Source organism: Alligator mississippiensis, chromosome 2, assembly GCF_030867095.1.
Source record: "Alligator mississippiensis isolate rAllMis1 chromosome 2, rAllMis1, whole genome shotgun sequence".
NCBI classification, from domain to species: domain Eukaryota; kingdom Metazoa; phylum Chordata; order Crocodylia; family Alligatoridae; genus Alligator; species Alligator mississippiensis.
This window is the reverse complement of record NC_081825.1, coordinates 123,998,053-124,016,847: the sequence shown is the minus strand read 5'-3', so window position 1 is coordinate 124,016,847 and position 18,795 is coordinate 123,998,053. Positions and strand designations below refer to the sequence as shown.

Genomic DNA, 18,795 nt, shown 5'->3' with positions numbered 1-18,795 from the left:
TGAAATCCTGTTTTGGACCTCAGTTCAGATACATTCTTCTTCCTTCCACAAACCTTAGATCCCGATCCAAAATTATGGTGAGAATCCAGGTTTCCTAAAACGTATTAAAAAGCAAGTTATTTCACCTCAGCTGCATCTACACAAGATGCTGACTATGTAGCTGTTACTGCACAGTCATTTAGTACTTGCATACCCAAGTACTAAATGACTGCCCATTACTGCACAGTAAAGTCCCTGCACATCTTCTGGGTGACACTTATTGCTGCTTGTTACAACTGTAGACTACAGTTACTACTGTGTGGTAGTGTTGTGTCATGGTTTTTGTCCCATGATGCTACTGTGCAGTACTAATGAGCCACTGCACAGTAGTAATGAGCACAGCAAGCATCTGGTGTAGATGTGGATAAGAAAACAAGATAAGTTTTAAGTTTTACTCTAACTTGATCGCTAGAAAACAATTTCTCTCTGCTGATACATTTTATAGAAAACTAAAATGGAAGGTTTTTGAAGATGCTTGGTATAGAACCCAGCAATTTAAATATTGTAACATTGCTTGTACATTGTGGAAAAAAAATGTTTTATAAGCTAGAATCAGTTAGCACTGTATTGGTAAATAAGGTGTGATTTTTTTTTAGCCCTAACCTATATGTGACTGAAGAAAAATGGTTTAGAAGGTTGGGATAACTGTCCTGTATCAGAAGAGGTCTGTCTGGACATGTCTGAACTGTCTGGACCATCTGAACAACAGCTTGAAAAGTGTGTCCTGGGGACAGTAAAGAGGAGCTGGTATCTAGACATCAAAGGAGGCTTCCAGGGAGAGGTTTTCCTTCATGATCTGTAAGATTTTCTTTCTTCCTTTTTTTAATTGGCAGTTGCAGCTAAGGAACAGCATAGATCTAGAGCTCTTTAGGAATCTGTATCTTTTGTTTATTTTTGTGTGGATTTAATAGACCTTGATTTTCTAAGGTTATTTTTGTTTGTCTAATTTCACACAGATATCCCCCACAAGGGAAAAAAAAATAGCTCTGAGAAGTGAGTGAAGCAAACTGTTACCTTTGCATGTGTCAGATGATACTAGCTTTCAGCTATTCGGGTTGGACTATACTCAATTCACAATGCAGGGGTAGATCCAAAGGGGGTGCAGCAGCAGTGCAGAGCAGAAGTCCCAGAAATTCCTTACTTGGAGATGTAAAGAATTCATGGAAACTATCACAGCCCCCTGAGTCCTTGGCAGCCCCAAATTGGAGAAGGAGGCCAAGGACCAAGAAAAAGAAAATAGGTGGGAAGGAGTGAGGGTTTTTCCTATCCTTTATTGACACAAAATGTGTTCAGACAGTTTCACCAAAGTAGGCACCATTCTATGACAGAATGTAATAACTCTATGGAAGATGTTCTGGCTAACTGGTTTGGAAAGACTCCAGAGGTATAATCTTCATACAATATTTTAGAATGTCCAATCCTGGTTGGAACTTAAAAGCATATAAAATAATGAAAGCACTTGCATGAACTTTTTCTTGAACTCAAAAGAAGTCTGGTGGAAGTTATTCTGCCTGTTTCAGTATGGTCCTAAACTTACATAAACCCAGTTCATATGAGATTCATGATTTAAAAAGTACTTACATTTCCATCTTTAGACAAAACCCCCCGATTGCTGTCTATTAGTTCAATACTAAGACAAGTGAACCAATGTGAGTAAAAGAAAAACACTCATCTACTCTTTTCGGAATAGTATCAGAAATTCAAACTAAATTTACAATTAATTTTTCTTGGAATCCAGTCTTCCTAGATTTAGCTGCATTTATATGTGGCAGTACCAGAAATCTCACAAAAGAGAAATTTCCAGGCCCAAGAAATTTGGATAAGTTTCAGATATGCACCTGAATTTTTAGATTCTTATCCAAAGCAATGTTTTTTATGATTTAATCATAACTACTTGTCTAGACATTTTATTAAAAAAATGGCTTCGCTGGCAAAGTCTACTGATGTCCTCAGGACTGACCATAAGTTTACCATCATAAATTCGAAAAAAATTGCCTATAGACAGCTCCTCAGCTAAAATTGGGACTCTACTGCCTTCAATTGATTCCTTAAGACAATTTCTACCAGCTGAAGATCTGTCCTGGTATCCTTATTTCTTCTCTATGCTTTTCTTATGTAAATTCATACTCCATTTGTAATTTGTCTCTCCTATTTTAGTAATTGTTTTCAGCAATTTGGAGAGTCCAGAGTCAATATACAATTTTTTCTATTTTTGAAAAACAGATGGTGGCAGGTGTTATGTAATGACAGATGGATACAAACTTGTGGACTTTATGATGACTTCCAGGATTATATGCCTGGACCAACAAGAAACAACCAATAACCAACACTTAACCCTTTTGGGCACATCTCTATGAGCTTGAATATGCATTTCCCCAGGGACAAACAGCAGCAGCCCAATATGTGCCATTGCTACTTGTCCTTGGGAAACACCTGTGCATAGGTGCTCTGGTGTGTGGCACGTTACCCCAAGTGAGGTAGGGGAACACCTGGGCTGGCCCCAGAAGACTTAATCTTAAACTAATCCTGGGGTCCTCTGGGGCTGCAGCCACAAGTGATCTGGCAGCAAAGAGCCTGCCTGGCAGCCACGGTGTGGCTCCAGCCAGCCAGGCTCCAGTTTCGGGTGGCATCTGCCACCCCACTTTTTATAGTTGTGGGGTTTTTTGACACTGAGATCTCCTGGTGTAAACCCCCACCCTGTGCTGCAAATTAGCAGCACAGGGAATGCCTGCATGTGCAGTGCATGCAGTATGTGGTTCCACAGATGAGTCTACGGTGCTGCATATTGCATGTTTCTGCTAGTCTGGATGTGCCCTATGACTCCACTTCCTAATTTTCAGTAGCTCTAATTCTTCATATACTTTTAGAGCTTACTCAGAACATTGTCAAAACAACAGAAAAATCCTGCCCGTGGGAAATACTGCTAAAAGATGTGTTCAGATTAGAGGGGAAGTGTGTGGGGGGGGGGGTGTTGAGTTAATATATGTGACAATGAAAGACAAAGGATGCATCTAAATGTTCAATTAATTCAAAGCAATAAACAAACTGCACCCGAGCTAATGGCTTCTGAGTGCAGTGTCTACATATGTTCCCAGGACTGTAGCAGTTTGAGCTGGGGTGGAGCAGCCCTGCCCTGGCAGCAGGTTCAGGGGGTCAGCCCCAGGCTCTGGGTCATGGCATTGGGTAGCAAAGGGGCTGGCTGTGGCATGAGAATAATGAAACAACAGAGCTGTGTGGCTAGGTGGCAGGCAGGGGTCTGTCTCCCTGCTGGCTGGACTAACTGGGTGCAATTTATACCAGGGTCAGTGTTTCCATGTGCATTTAGGTGAAGTTATTTTTGCCACCATAAGATAACCCAGTCCCAATGGTACTATATTAAGGCAGCAAAAATTCATTTGCTGTAGTCTAATAGTGTCATACATGTAGACTGTGAAGCTTTACACCACAGCTAATTAGTCTATTGCACAGCTAAGCACACATGTAGATGCACCTGAAGAATACTACAGATCTTTTCATTTCTACGTTGCTTCAGTAGCAGATACAGGAACAGATGCACATGTGCATGCACCAATACACACACACACGCGCGCGTGCACGCGCGCACATACACACACACACGCGCGCGCGCGCACACACACACTTTTGGCTGTGCCATGCATGTGTAGTGAGCTCAGCTCACCAGTTGATGAGTTTCACATGGCTCTGGAGCCCAGGGGGTGAGAGCACTGCTACTGTCTGTCCTTCATCTCCCTCCTCTTTCTGTTGGATTCAGCAGCAATAGAAAGGAGAAGAGGAGTGGCAGCACTCATATACTGTGCTCAGGAACCATAGGAAAGGAGGAGTTCTAAACAGACCCTGCGCTAAGGACTGACATGTGGCACAGCCAAAGGGAAGTGTGTGACTGTGTCACTGCACCTCCTCCTGATCTACCCCTGCATTGTTAATAGCCAAAATCTAGTATCATCTGATGGATGCTTACTGGCACATGCAAAGATAATAGTTTGTCATACTGAAAATGTCAGTGGGCGCCATCATAAAATCATGACCAAAGATGGTCATACTATTATCAGACCCATCCCTCAGATGGTCCCTTCAGATTTGGTTTCAAGCATATTGATGGCATGGTTGTGAGATGTTATCCTTGTCACAAACTATGTCATACCTTTCCTATGAATAAATAAAGGACTTCTGGTTAGAGAAAGATTTTTATAAAATTTCTCCCTGATATTTCTCCTTTAATCATTTCTGAAAAAAATGCTAATGTCCAGCACCGGCTTATCACAAGCCACAGCTTCATTGATACATCTTCTAACTGCACTGTCATAACAGTTGGTCAGCAAATTATGGTTCTCTCTCATTAACTCATAACTAATCTGCAGCTGCTGACTCATCAAGGTGCCTTTTCTTTTTCTTCATCGATGCATTTAGACAGGTAACTATAATCAGCACTAAGGAGAGTTGTGCATTGAAATTCCTGGTGTATGGAAAGGAGACTTCTGCAAAAGTCTATCAGTAAGCTGAGGAACAGTATTCTCATAGAGGCTGATGTTGGGTTTATTTTCCTGAAAATATAACTTGAAAACATGCACAATTCTAGCTTGACAGACTCTAGCACATTCTCCAGTCAGTCTGCCAATGTGGGATTGTTCCCCACTGCACTTTTGCAGCTAGTTTAAAATAACTCAAATGATGGATCTTTTATCATTTTTGGGGAAAGCTTCTTGATGTTCAACTTAAGTTTATATGTACTATTCCTGACCCCACAACTTACACAATCCCTTTACCCTTTGGATCACACATATTTAACAATATTTTTTTGATGTTTCTATTACTTTTTCACCAGTTGTTGATGGTTACCTGCATCCTTAATTTTTCTAGGCCAAGTTGTGAAATATTTAGTTATAATTTTTCTTCTTTCCTGATCTCTAGCCTAGTTGATTTAATATGAATTTCAGGTAAACAAGTGTGTAGAAATGAGAATAGTAATCTATATGTAGTATCAGCAGGACCAAATAATAGAGAATTTCACTTTGCTGATATATAATAAAATGGCTGTGCAGGTAAATTCATATAGAAATAAGTCTTGATGTTCACACAAAAGTTGGTTTAATCCCTAGACTAGGTAAGTCTCTCACTGATTTTAATATAAGCCATTTCCTGAGCAATTCAAGTAAACTCCTTTAAAGTGATTAGTAACTGATAATCTGTCTCAAACCTTTGAACCACCAAACCAGCAGATGCAACAGAGTAACTTGTTGCCTTCCATCTAGCAATGTCCACTTGTTTTACGAATACCTTACACCATCTACATGAAATAGAAAAATATTGTCATCTATGACTTACAAGTGAGCAAATAAAGCCAAAATATACTTAAGATATTTAGGTGGCTATGTCTATTTTTAGACCTAAGTGTCTTGTACAAATATGATTTAAAAAGCCTGCAATAGAACCTGAAGTAGAACCACTGACTCTACAGTGACTGTAGCATCAGATCCTGTACATTACTTCTCCATTTTCACTGATGTTTAAAAATAATCTGTAGATTGAATTATTATGTTTCTTATCATATATCTGTTCTTTCTGAGTGAAATTATTGAATAAAACTAATCTTAACTCCAGCCTCTGAGCAACCATTTCTAATGAAACAGTTTTATGATATAGTTTCCTGGCTCTTCAGCCACTTTTCCATCCATGTTTCAGTTATTCAGTGGAAATGAAATTAATTTCATGTATAAGGAAAGTTTGGAAGAACTGGGGTTACTTAGTCTAGAAAAGAGAAAATTGAAGGTGGCTTTGATAACAAATATATGAAGGGTGACTAGAAAAAAGATGGAGATATACCAGGGGTCAGCAATGTTTTTGGACAGAGTGCCAAAAACACCTGCAAACTTGACTTGTAAGATGTTGATGTACCAGGAGCAGATGATGGAGGGAGTCATGAGGGACCCTATCATTGTTGTGGTAACCCTTCTTCACCATCTAGCCCAAGGTGCACATACCAAACACAATGCCTTCACATGTCATGCTCTGGCACCCACGCCGGGGGTTACCGAGCCCAGAAATATACTATTCTCTGTTGTTGCAGGGGACTGGATTTAAATAGCAACAGAAGAAATTTAGGCTAGATATTAGGAAGGACTGTTTAAAGTATGAGGGTGTTTAAGCACTCAAACAGATTATCAAGACAGATTGTGATTTCTCCATCCTTGGGAGTTTTTAACAACAGGTTAGGCAAACACTTGGATGACAAGGTTTAGATAGGATTGATCCTTCTTGTAGTAGGGGCTTGGACTAGGTGACCCCTTGAGATCCCTTCCAACTTTAATTTTCTTTTATTCTAATTTTTCCAAATGTTTTGTTAGATATGTTTTCAAATGCATTGCTAAATCCAAATATATTATGCCTACTGTGCTGTCTTTAGCTACTGTTTTAATTATTTTGTCAACACAATCACATTTTTGTTGTACGATTTACTTTATTAATTCAATTAGGAGGCCTGTTTTAATGCAACACTATCATTGCCAACTTAAAAATCCCAAAAGTCAGGTAATGCAAATGCTGAGTTTCAAAAAGCAGCACTAGTTTATCCATATACCCTGTTTTTTTGATGATTTATCATGATTTGATGATACAATGAGTCATGTATTAAAGTTAACAAAAAAGAAGAAGAACTGTATTACTTATGCTTCTAATAGCCTCTGAGTAACTACAAATTTCTTTGTATTTATTCTGGAATTTTCCTAAGGATTGACAGATTTTCCTGGTTATTACTGAAAAAAAAAAAAATAATCACTTTTTTCCTTTATGAAAGTTTCTAATACAACAATGAGGAAGGAGTTCCTTTCTCCACTCCAGGTGAGTAAACAGTCTTTTGGTTTCAGTATAAATAGAATGCACAATATGTACAATATATCCACTTTGAATATTATGAAGACTCAGCTTTAGAGCCTTTATGTACTCAGCAATATGTACTCAGCTTTCTTCTCTTATTCCCTGCTTAATGACTCATCAAGTCTTATTTGCAGATTTTCTCTTGTTTAATGACCTATACCTAGCAACATGTCCCATTATGGGTGACTACTGAAAAACCTCCTGCTGTATATCATGGACAATGTAGCTAGGTTTTTGGCTGTAGCTGTGTTGGTCTAAGGACATAGGCAGGCAAGGTTCTTTGGGCAGATGTGATATCTTTTATTAGACCAACTGAGTAGTTGATTCCCCCCCCCCCCAACTACTCTGTTGGTTTAATAAAAGATATCACATCTACCCAAAGAACCTTGCCTTCCATGGACAACGTATTCACTCTATAATCTGTTTTGTGGTACATATACCCAATTACAAGTACCAGTATCAAGGATGGCCTCATTTGGTTACATCCTAGTCTGAGGCCATTAACTTATTAGATAAAGGCTATTTTGTCCAGTAGCAACAACCTGTTGTCACTATGGACCAGGATTACTGAAACCAAGACAGTGAAAGCTTTGCATATGCATTCTTATAGTCATGCATGTCCTCAGGAAAATTAGATAAAAGCTTGTCAGGCTATACTCCAAAGTGTGTTGGAGGGCCAGAGGAAGATTCTTTCCACAGTGAAAATTAAAGCTCAGGGAAGCTTTAACATTCATTGATGGACAACAAATGGTCCTTCGTTTAGTCAAGTTTAATGGAACTGTCACGGTGGAGTCCTTTAGGAGGGCCGTGATCTCCTCGAGGTCCCTCGCTCCTTGTCAAGGCCGGCCCAAGGCACCCTCTTATTCTCGCCCGCCACGTCTTTGCTGTTCAGTAGGTTCGGGAGGCTGAGTATGACTCCCTGGGCACGGCTACTTGGGACCTCTGTCCCTGTGTGTTCCTGGACTCCTGTGGTCTCCCGGTATGACGGGTGCTCCCCAGGCACCCTAGCCTTATGGGCTGCGCGTGGCTCCTACCACCCCTAATACCACGCCCCAAGCCTCGCTGATGTGAAAGACGTTGTTGGATCAAACTACACACCCGCTCTCCCGGGCCTCCTCTGTGACCTAGCCCGCTCCGGGCTCACCGCACTGCTATCCCCTCTCCTCAGGGACAACCGCAGCACCCCGCCCTCATTACTCTCTCCCCAGGTCTCCTCTGATATATAGCCCCTCACTGGGACTCTCATCAAGCCCGCTCTGGGCCTTCCCTAAAATAACCCAGCCTGCTACAGAACTCCCTAGTGAGTCTCCGGTCCTTTAAGCCCACCACCCTGTTACCCTCTCTGGTATGGGCTCACCGTGCTGCTATCCCCTTCTGCCAGGGACAACCGCAGCACCTTGCCCTTGTCCTGGGTTTTTCACAGTGCTAGCCTGTTACCAGGTTCGTTACTCCTGTCCTGGGTTCCTTAGATATTGCCCCTCTCGGGCTCCTCAATAATCGCCCTGCTCTAGGGCTCCTCAGTGTGACCCCTCTCGGGCTCCTCAGTAATCACCCCTCCTTGGGGCTGGGGTCTATGCACCCCACAAGTGACACCCTTGCTGGCGTCTGCTGCACCCGTCCTGGGCTTCCTAATATGGCGCTCCCCCTCTTTGGGGTTCGCCATGCCCACCTTGGGCTTCTCAATAGTCCAATATGGCACTCCCCCTCTTTAGCGCTCGCCGTGCCCACCTTGGGCTCCTCAGTAGACCAATATGGCGCTCCCCCTCTTTGGGGCTCGCTGTGCCCACCTTGGGCTCCCTGATAAAAATCGCCTCTCTCTCTGGGGCTGGGGTCTCTGTACCCTGCACACAACCCAGGGTCTCTGTTCCCCGTCCGCAACCCACTGGTTGCACCCACAACCCACTGGTTGCACTCCTCACTGCCAGTTGTGCCTGCACTGGCGCTGCGCTTTCACTGGTACCGGGGTTCTCGCACTCCGTGAGCCCCCCTATGAGGATAATGCACCCTCTCGGCGCTAGACTGCGCCCTCACTGGCACTAGGGCACCCCACCCTTATGGGGTACCTATGAGGCCTCCTCCAACCCCTACAGCCTCACCCAAACCTCCGGTGTAATAAACAACCACAACACATACTGCAAGCCTCCTGGCTACAACTAAAACCTATGGCACCTAGCCACTACAAAGTAAGCCGCCTGGCTATAACTTAGCACCATTACTCCAACCTTCGGAGCTCTCATGAGCTGTACTGGCCATCAGGCTTCTGCCCATCTCTTGGCCGAGAGAGCTCCTACCTTTCCAGCTGCTGGCAGAGAACTGCTAACCTAGCCTCAGCCCTGGGCTTTATAAGGGCCAGGCCCTGCCCCCTTCTGGCCAGCTGATCCTTATCGGTTGCCCTGGCAACCTGCAGCTGTGCTCGTTACCCTGGCAACCCCCAGCTGCGGCTATGTTCTGCCAGGGCTCGCTCTTTCCCCCTGGCAGTTTCTCCTCTCTAGGAGCAGGAGCACCGAGGTGCCCTGCGACAGGAACACAGTGTAGCCTTGCCCCCAACTTCTCCCTACTGTAATGTGACACATTTTCTCTCCTAGGATTTGATGGGGCAGGAAAGGCTTATATAGGGCTAGCTAGGAGAAACCTCAACTTGTATTTTAAGGCTATTTTAAGGAACAGCCCAATGAGGAAATAAGTGGAGCCAACAATTTGTCCATTCTATCTTGCCAAAGTATTGTAGATTTCAAACAGGGGTGATGTTGCATACTTTGGTTATATTAGAATGAATCAAAGACTCAATCTATCTTTCATAGCAGTTTTCCATTCCTGTAACTCTTTTGGATGTTAATTGACAATAATCTAAATAAAAGGAGAATCAAACCCATGGTTTTAATCTTATTTGGAATATAATGGCTTCTATCTAACATTTAATATTATCTTCATGATGTTGTTTTGAGCACAAAGTTAAGGTCACATTATGTCTCTCTACATGTATTTTCAATGAATACTTAAACAATTTAGTTCAGGGTGATAATATTACACTAGATTCAAGGCTGCCTTTTGGGCTGTCAACAAATTCTGGCCCTTTGTTCCTATTTTCAGTTCTTTCAGATGTAAAAGCTTACCTCCCGTGGGTGTAAGTATTACAATTGTCTGTAAAACTGATCTGGGCAGTAAGAATATAAAAATTTGTAATGTATTAAAATATGTCAGTATCCAACAGACTGTCTCTCTTTATATGTTAAAGTATTTCACACCTTTCCAATTAGAAACCATTGTTAAAGAAAGCTTTATACAATGCAAAATGCTAAAACAATTTTTTGTCTATATCTTATTTTTTCATTGCCTGTGGTTCACTTATTAAGAGAAAATTATTTGATAGTCAGAGTTAAGGATTTTTTGGGTGATATTTTTTATTGGACTAACTGTATAGTTCCAAGACTCTATTGCAGAGTTGTATTGCGTGTTTGAAGTTGTGTGTTATCTGGAGATTACAGATGGTAAATTGGGGTGATGTTATGTTTCTTGCACAAATTTAGGAAGAAGATGTTGCCGTGTAGTCTGGATTCTTTTTTTGTGTTGTAGATTTTCTAATGCAAAAGGTAAATTTTAATACCCTCAATGATGTGACAGTTTTGCAAAAGGCAAATTTTAATACTGTCAATGCTGTGATGGTTTTGGAGCGATATTGGAGGTGTGATGGTCCAGAAAATATATGAGAAGCAAAGATGGGGGGTGGGGGAGAGAAATTATCTTTTATTGGACTAAATAAAAGATATCACCCCAAAATGTTCTTGTCTCCTGCATATTTCCTGGACCATCATCGCTACAACATCACTCCAATACTGATAGAGTACCAGCTAGGAACTTTATTTCCTGTCCCCAACTTTGCAAGTGACTACTTGACTGGCCTTATGCAAGTCAATTATTTTATTCATCTCAATTTTTCCCATGAGTAAAATGGAGATAAGGGTGTCTACCTCATTTGAGCACTACCTGTAAATAATTTTAGCATAATTTGTATTTCTAAATTATCTTGATTTAATGTGTTTGACAAATGCACATCGTCTTTTCTTCAAAACAGTCCATTTCAAGAAAACCAAGCAGACTGCATATTTTAACACGTGCAGCCAAATGGCACATATGCTACTTGTTTGTTTTTTTTTTTTCTTTCTATTATTAATACTTCAGTTTCCATGTATTTATTTCTGTTACTGTTAATCTGGGTTCTGTAGGAGTGTAACTTTAGTCAGTACATCAAATGGAAGATCTCTGCTGAGATTTCTGATGGAAATGGAAGAAGTTCTGTGCAAGAAATTTTCTGTGCTCTACATTCTTCATTGTTTTTCTTTGGTGAAGAAAGTAAAGCAATTTTTTTTGTAAATAAGAAAAGTCACTTTTAGCTAGGTGAAGACCAAACTAGAATCTCACTGGCCAACTATATGAGTGACAAGATGGCACGTCTGAAGCACCTGCATACAAATTCAAGATTCTTCTGATGAGTCATACCAAATTCAAAGACTGGAAGTAGAGCTAGTCAAAAAAAAAAAAAAAAAAATCAGCATGATTACTTGTATTAGAGGGAAGTTGAGCTTTTTTCTAAACCCTTTCTCCCCTACAAAGAATACTTGCTTCCTGAAAAAAAAGTTAATATTCCATTGAAAACTTGCACTTCTATCATTCTGAAAGCTTTTTGTTAAAAAGATCAATTTGCATAGCCTGCTTAGCCTTATATTTCAGTTATTTCATGTCCCCAGTTTCCTCCATTTAAGAAGCTGCCCAGCTAGATTTAGTCTCCCATGGTGTACCACTTGTGACCACTAAGATAGGAGACCACCATGCACCCTAGACGAGGAAGTCTAATCAGACTAAAATTCAGATTGTGAGACACCAAATCTACATCCCCTGAGGCACTGAAATGACATTTTGAGAATCAAAATATTCCTGGTTTAGGACCAATTATTTCAGTTTTCAATATTTTGCCTAAAAGTAAAATTTTCTGAGAGTAATAAAGCATTTTCTGACCTACTTTAGTTAGAATCCTGAATATGCAGAATAATTACTGCTGACTCATGCTGGCATCTGAATCTCATTAGTTCCAACCATGCTAGAAGTGGGTTTGAGTGTCTCTGTGGGACAGATTCAACTAGGGACAGATACAGAAAGTTCTGAGAGTCAAACATTATCTTCTTTATTATGTGTATGCACATTACCTAACATAGGGGGTCTTGATCCTTGATTTTGCTTCCAAAAATATATATATATAATAGGCCCAGCAGAAAACCCTGGGAACAGTCAAGTCTGGGGAAAAAAAACTTAGGTTGAATGTATGTATCAGCAGATGAGATCCTTTCCCTCCTGTTCCCACCACCCCACATCATCAATACAGCCAGATCTTAGGATAGGACTTTATACCAATCCTACAGAAACTCAAAACCAGTTTGGAACCTTAACTGCTGACAATGTGTTATTATATTAGTACTTATTGATTTATAAAGTGTCTTCTGCAGTACAGAATTGCAAACTATGTATATGCACATAAGGATCCTATTTAAGATGGAATATATAAGTCATTATAATGGCACTATAGGTAGTTTATTGTCTGGTAATGAAGAAAAGGTCCTACCCCCTCCTACAGCAAGAAAATATAGGTAAATAGAATACAGTTTTCCAGGAGCTGTGGTAATGAAAGTACTTTTAAGACCCAAAACATTCAGAAATTTGGTTTCATATCTCATACAGCATACCTTTGTGTTATCTTCTTTTATCCAAAATTTGCCCTGAAAAATGTAGCTAAATCCATATGGACTTAGCAGGTGCTAACAATCACAGTACAAAATAATACGTTGCAAGCAATGCTTCGAGACGCTCATGCTGCCAGTCAGTGAAGTCTGGCTTTTTCTGTCATGAATCACAGATTCTGTGCCAAACAGTTATTTACAACTCCCTGGCAGTGAATTGGGGATGCAGGCATATACATCATGATTGACAGGCTTTAATTTCTAAGTAGAAACCTGTCTCCAGGCTAGCAGGATTTAAATTGCTCTGAAAAACTTTTGCATATAAAGTTCTAAAGCCAGCCCCTACACTGATAGCCTGGCACAGCAGGGGTTGAAACTCATGGGTAGAGACATATCCAGGACAAGAGACATCTTGCAAACTCAGGAGCGGATGCCCTGTGTACAGTGCTCAAAGGGATATGTTAGTAACTTTTGAGTAGTACACGTCCTTGGGAGCAAATGTGTGTAAGGCTAAAGACTGGCCAGTGGTAAACTGTAAGTCCACACTTAGGGGCAAAATCAACCTGGAAGACATCTTCTACCATGCTCCTGGAAGTTATACAGTAATTATACCCTGATAGGATACCCTCTATTCCCCACCCCACGTGTTGCTACTGTGCTGACACTTTATTTCTTGTTCTTTTTTCTTGCTTATAAAGTAGCAGAAGTACATCCTAAATACATTTCTCTAATTTCAGCACCCCAGATAGTGATAAAGTTCTACAAAAATATAAGTAATTATGCACTTTGTCAGTCTATGGTCAGATTATGATACAGGACAACATAGCAGCCAATGTATGCATACAGATCTCAAACTGCTAAATGTATGTTTTGCTTTTATGACATTTTAACCTGAGGAAGCTATATTTATAACCAAACGCCTCCTCTTATTCCTAGATAGGGTCAGAAGAAGGAAGATGTTGCCTGCGTCTGCAGTATTAAACACCTTTGTAGTCTATTTCCTAGTGACACTAGAAGCATCTACACCTGCAGTTAGCACAGCTGAATAAAATCTGGTTAAACTCTAGGTGGAGCCTTTACACGTGTGCCTGGGAATGCAGAACGTTGAGCCAAGGCGGCACAACCCTGGCTAGCAGGGAGCCCCAGGGGTCAGACTGTCAGGTAAGAGCTGCTCCACCCCAAGTCAGTGCGCTGCTGGCTGGGGCACAAGGGTGCTACAGTGTGGGGCTAGTCAGCAGGCACTCCCTCCCATTATAGCATGCTTGTGACCCAACCAGTCCCCGTCATCATCTATACATGCAGTGTGGTGAAATAAATAACTCCACCATAGGGTAGTACTTGTCCCAGGAAGTATTATCCTAGAGCAGAGTTAATTACTTTACTGTGGCCTAATGCTGCTGCACAGGTAGACGGTGATGCTTTACTGTGGAGCTAATTACGCAACTCCGCAGTAAAGTGCACGTGTAGATGCACCAACTGAGAATCAAATGTAAAGAAGGAAATAATTATGAATGCTTTAACTATCAAATGGCAACCCATAAATTCAGGCTAACTGAATCAAGTTAAATGCAAAACTCTGAAGTGTAGAAGCAACCCACTCACCCTAACTTTTCCTGGCATGCTCAACCCTATGTTTCCAGGACACATCCTTCCTGTAGTACCCTAGAGACAGTTAGCTAATTCCTGTCAGCTGGCCCTTCAAATCTATGTACATGAAGCAGGCACCTGTGGGCCTTCCTATAGCCAAGGGGAGGTGTAGAGATTTAAGCATTTCCCTGCCACTCTCCAAGTAAAGCACCCATACATCATACTACTTTTGATTTAAATGACGTGCTTACTCAAATATTGACATGTTCTTTATGGTATTTTGCTATTACCATGTCATTTAGTAGCATAACCATTCAAATAGTATTATTAGTAGTTTCCTTAGAGGAGTCTCTTATATCCTTAGTATCATTATTTTTATTAACAGCAGCAATAGCAAATGTTTTGTATTGGACTGTGTAATTTCATTTTCTTCCATCTCCCTATAGGTCAAAATACCATTAAAACACTAATAATAATGAAACCTTTTCTTCTGATGAGAAGTCCTATCCTAGGTGGTTTTCTTCTGTATAAACTGAGACATTTTATTTGACTGATATCTTGGTAGTAGGAAAATAATGGTTTACTATCACTGTATGAGAATTCTTCAGACTTTAAATGGTAGTATTGGAGTGGTGTTGTAGCCATGTTGGTCCAGGAATTATACGAGAGGCAAGGATTTCTGGGGGGTGATATTTTTTATTGGCCCGACTGCATGGTTGTGATAAAGTTAGACAAGCCTTCAAATGTGAGGGTGAAGAATGCCCTACATTTGAAAGCTTGTTTAACTTTATCCCAACTATGCAGTTTGTCTACTAACAGCACCCTAAAAATACTTGCTTTTGAGACTTTAAAGAAATCTTATATATAGGATAGGGTGTTTTTTCCCCCTTGTCAATAATACTCTAAATGAATTCCAGCACAGAAGACATACTTTCTTGAAACACAGCCTCCCAGTGTTGGATCCTAGCCAGTCACTAATGTGCTGCCTTTCTTATCTAAGGTACCACAACTGCTTCCTAGATTCAGAAACAAGAAAGTCAATGACTTTTCAAATAGACAGATTAGACTCTGCTCTTCAGTGTGTGCAGGCTAAGGTAAAAGCAAAACACCTGATCCTGTAAGGAGGTTCTGAGCACCCCAAACTCACATTTAGTTCATGTTCTGACCTTTAGAAAATAAATATAGCTTTCTGCGGAAGTCCAAATAATCTGCTTCTTCAATCTATCCAAAATGATGCTTGAAATATTTATCATTTTACATGTTTAGAAAGCAAACAAGGAGTTTGTATAATAACTCTCCAAAAGTTAGATATGCATTTTAACATTATGAAAAGGAGCAGTTTCCACATTTGATAAAAGGAACAGCAGCATGCACATTGCAATGGGTGATATAGCAGTCACAAAAGCATGTGTCTACATAACATGTACATGAGAACTTGATTAATTGAAAGAGATTCTGATGGCTATTTTATCTCATATTTATGGTTAAGAGATTGTTGATACACTTTCCTATTAGTGTCTCTAGAGAAACAAAAATCACAAAAATGAAATAAATAAGAAATATGTTTTTAGCTGCTCACAGTTATGTTCTTCAAATCCTGGGGGTTTTTTTTCACTTTTACCTAACTTCCAGTTGATGGACACTGCTTGCTAGTAACTTTTCTCTGATATTTATTACCCTGAGCTTGTAATCTATTAACATGTTTTCTTTATAATGGAATTCATTATGCCACTGAAATGATGATTCCTGTAATATAAGGTTTGAAATAAATGGTCTTTGCTATTAGCATTTTTGATCTTTCACTCACACAGAATGATAGTTGAATTCCGGATCAGCTCAGTATTATGATTCTCAAAATACCATCAAATGAACTAAGTCTAATCCATGCTGTTACACAGAGCTATATAATAGGTATCATATTATCTAGACATCCATAAAGTTTTAATGAGAGTTACCAGAACTTTGCAGTGGAGGTTAACATTTAATTTGGATAGAAAGCTGAGTTAATTATATGCAAGTGGTCTGTGATTCACGTTTTCTATTTATATTTAAATCTAATTCCCTGGCTTTGTTTCACTCCAACCATGGTAACTGTATAAAGAGCACTTACTCAGTAGCCTTCCAAAGAAATAGCTAGTGCCACCTTGGCATCAAGATGTGACTGGTTTGCCCTCTGAAGACACTAATATATATTTGCAAATCAAAGAAATGGCTGTATTCCTAGGAAAGAGGACAAAATACACAATCATTAAAACTTTTGTACCTGGACAGTTATAAAAGATAGCCAATCAAATGGATTAGATTGTTTCAAATGATGAACTTCAGAAGAAACCTGAAAGCCAAAAACCTCCTGAGAGTTAAGTGAAACTTGGCAAAGTCTTGATTTTTTTCCCCTCCAGAATTAGCTTTCTTTTGAGTAGCATTTGAGGAAGCAAGTTAGAAAGTGCCTCTGAAAGTCTCAAGCTGATAATAAAATACCCTGGGTGAAAGTGTACAGACATGCAAAGGCAAGATGAGAGAAGCACATGGTAATGGCACTAAGAAAAAAGATGTTATTAACCCGGGCCCAAATTACTTGCCATTAAAAGAAGACAATATAGATTATTAAAATGGAGATGTATATCTCCTGCTATATTTTAAAGGCCAGATTCTGATACCTCTATTCACAATTAATACTACTTTGTTTTATGACTAGTCCAATAGGGTCTAATGGGACTAAGCACAAAGTAAGATTCTATTCACTATGACTAAATACTGGAAAACTGAACTGAGAGTAATTGAACTATGGTAAACTACTAAACTTGTCAAATAAAGATACAGGAATATATGAGGATATCAGAGTATATAGAGTATATGAGACCATACATAATTCTTCAAAGTGACTGACTTTTTTGGTACTATTAAGTTATAGTGTTTGTAGGCAGAGACTTAATCATTTGTACAAATATTTCTCCTTTGAGTGTTTATTCCCAACAGCAGTGGCTTGGAGCCACTGTGTCAGATGAAAGATAAAGATGTTATACTGTCTTGTTCACATTCTAACTCAATGGCACTACACATTTACTCTTCAAGCTCTTTGTTTTTTTTCTTGCTAGCTATAACAATCTGTACTTGCACACAATAAACATTCATGCTGCTTTAAATGCTGCAGACAGATGTTGTTTGGATACCAAACTACTGTAACAGAACAAATCTGTAGATCTTGGGTTCCTTCTGAATTAGTTACCATAGTAAGTACTTTACATGTTACAGTTTTAATATATTACCATGCAATGTATTCACACTGGCATTTTTTATTTGTTTGTTATGCTTAGCTTTGCATACTGTTTGCTACCCAATACAAGCAAAGCATTCAGAACAACTTCAGGAGGATTGTCACTTATTCCTTTTCTCATCGTAACTTCCAGCATTTCAAGTTCTGTGTCTTTTTTATACATTCAGACAGGCAGGTATTCAGTACTCAGTGGACACACAGCTATTTACATTTGCAGCACTTACACGTAAGCATAGCAGATAAAAACTTAAACTGTAAATGAAAAAAAATCCACATCTCTTAAAGACAGCTTCATAAAGCATTTTTTTGGTATACAACTTGTTCCTTTGCATACAATTTGCAAACCACATATATGAATACATTATATATACATTTATTCATATCTATAAATTTATTCAAGTTTACACACACACACACACACACATGCATGTGTTGCATGTGTATAATGTATGGACATACACGGAAAGCTAGAGGTTCATGAACGAGTATGTGCACAAACTGAATAACAGCTTACCTAAAGAAGAAATTCCTCTAGTCCTTTCACTTGAGTTTGTCTAGCATAAGGGAATGAGACATCCACGATACATATCTCTTCACTTGGCTCCAGGTAAACTAGGAAAGAGTTTTCAGTTCATACCAGCTGCCTGAACAGTATCCTGGGAAGACTCCGGTTGCTCCAGCCCCTAGTAACTGAACTCTTCCAGCACAGTCACATTTTATTTAGACATACACTGTCCTTTTCAAAACAAGCAGCCAGCTGGAATGATTCAAACCTCTGTTCAGCACACCGTTAAAATGCAGCTTCCTTCTTGGACATGGGAATTACACCAGGGAGCAGTCAGAGTACAGCAAAAAGGCTATGAGAACTATTTAATCACCCGAATACCAGCTGCTCCTGCTACTACTGCTGCTGCTAGAGCTGTGCTGCTGTGCTTCTTGTTTAGCTGTAGTCAGTCTCCCTCTCCCTTTCTCTCATATCTACGGAACTATAACAGCGTCTTTGCAGGATTATGATTGGCAGAAACAGCCAATTCCTTCAGCTAATCAACCTCAAGACTTTCAAGGACTAGAAACTGTTGTGATGTCATTCAGACAGTGGGATGTTACACATGAATACATTCCAATAGAAGCTAATTCAGAGATCAGCTGCATTCCTCTCACACCACAGTGATTGATTAGATGCTCCTGGAAGATTTGCATAATCTGTCATTGTACAGTTGGCCCACCTCTTTTACAACCTGGTTTTGTTAAATGCAGGGGGGGAAATACTATTGT

At 39.9% G+C, this 18,795-nt stretch overlaps 1 protein-coding gene across 1 annotated transcript in view; it reads right to left on the bottom strand.

Moving 5' to 3' along the window:
- NDST4 (N-deacetylase and N-sulfotransferase 4) overlaps positions 1 to 18,464 on the bottom strand; it is a 182,127-nt gene extending 163,663 nt beyond the window's left edge. The window contains exons 1-2 of the mRNA XM_006269625.3: positions 18,035 to 18,464; positions 16,357 to 16,466 (exon numbers count right to left, since the gene is read on the bottom strand). The gene's annotated coding sequence lies outside the window, so the exon portion shown is untranslated. The remainder of the gene's footprint in view (positions 1 to 16,356; positions 16,467 to 18,034) is intronic.
- Between the last annotated feature and the right edge of the window lie 331 nt (positions 18,465 to 18,795).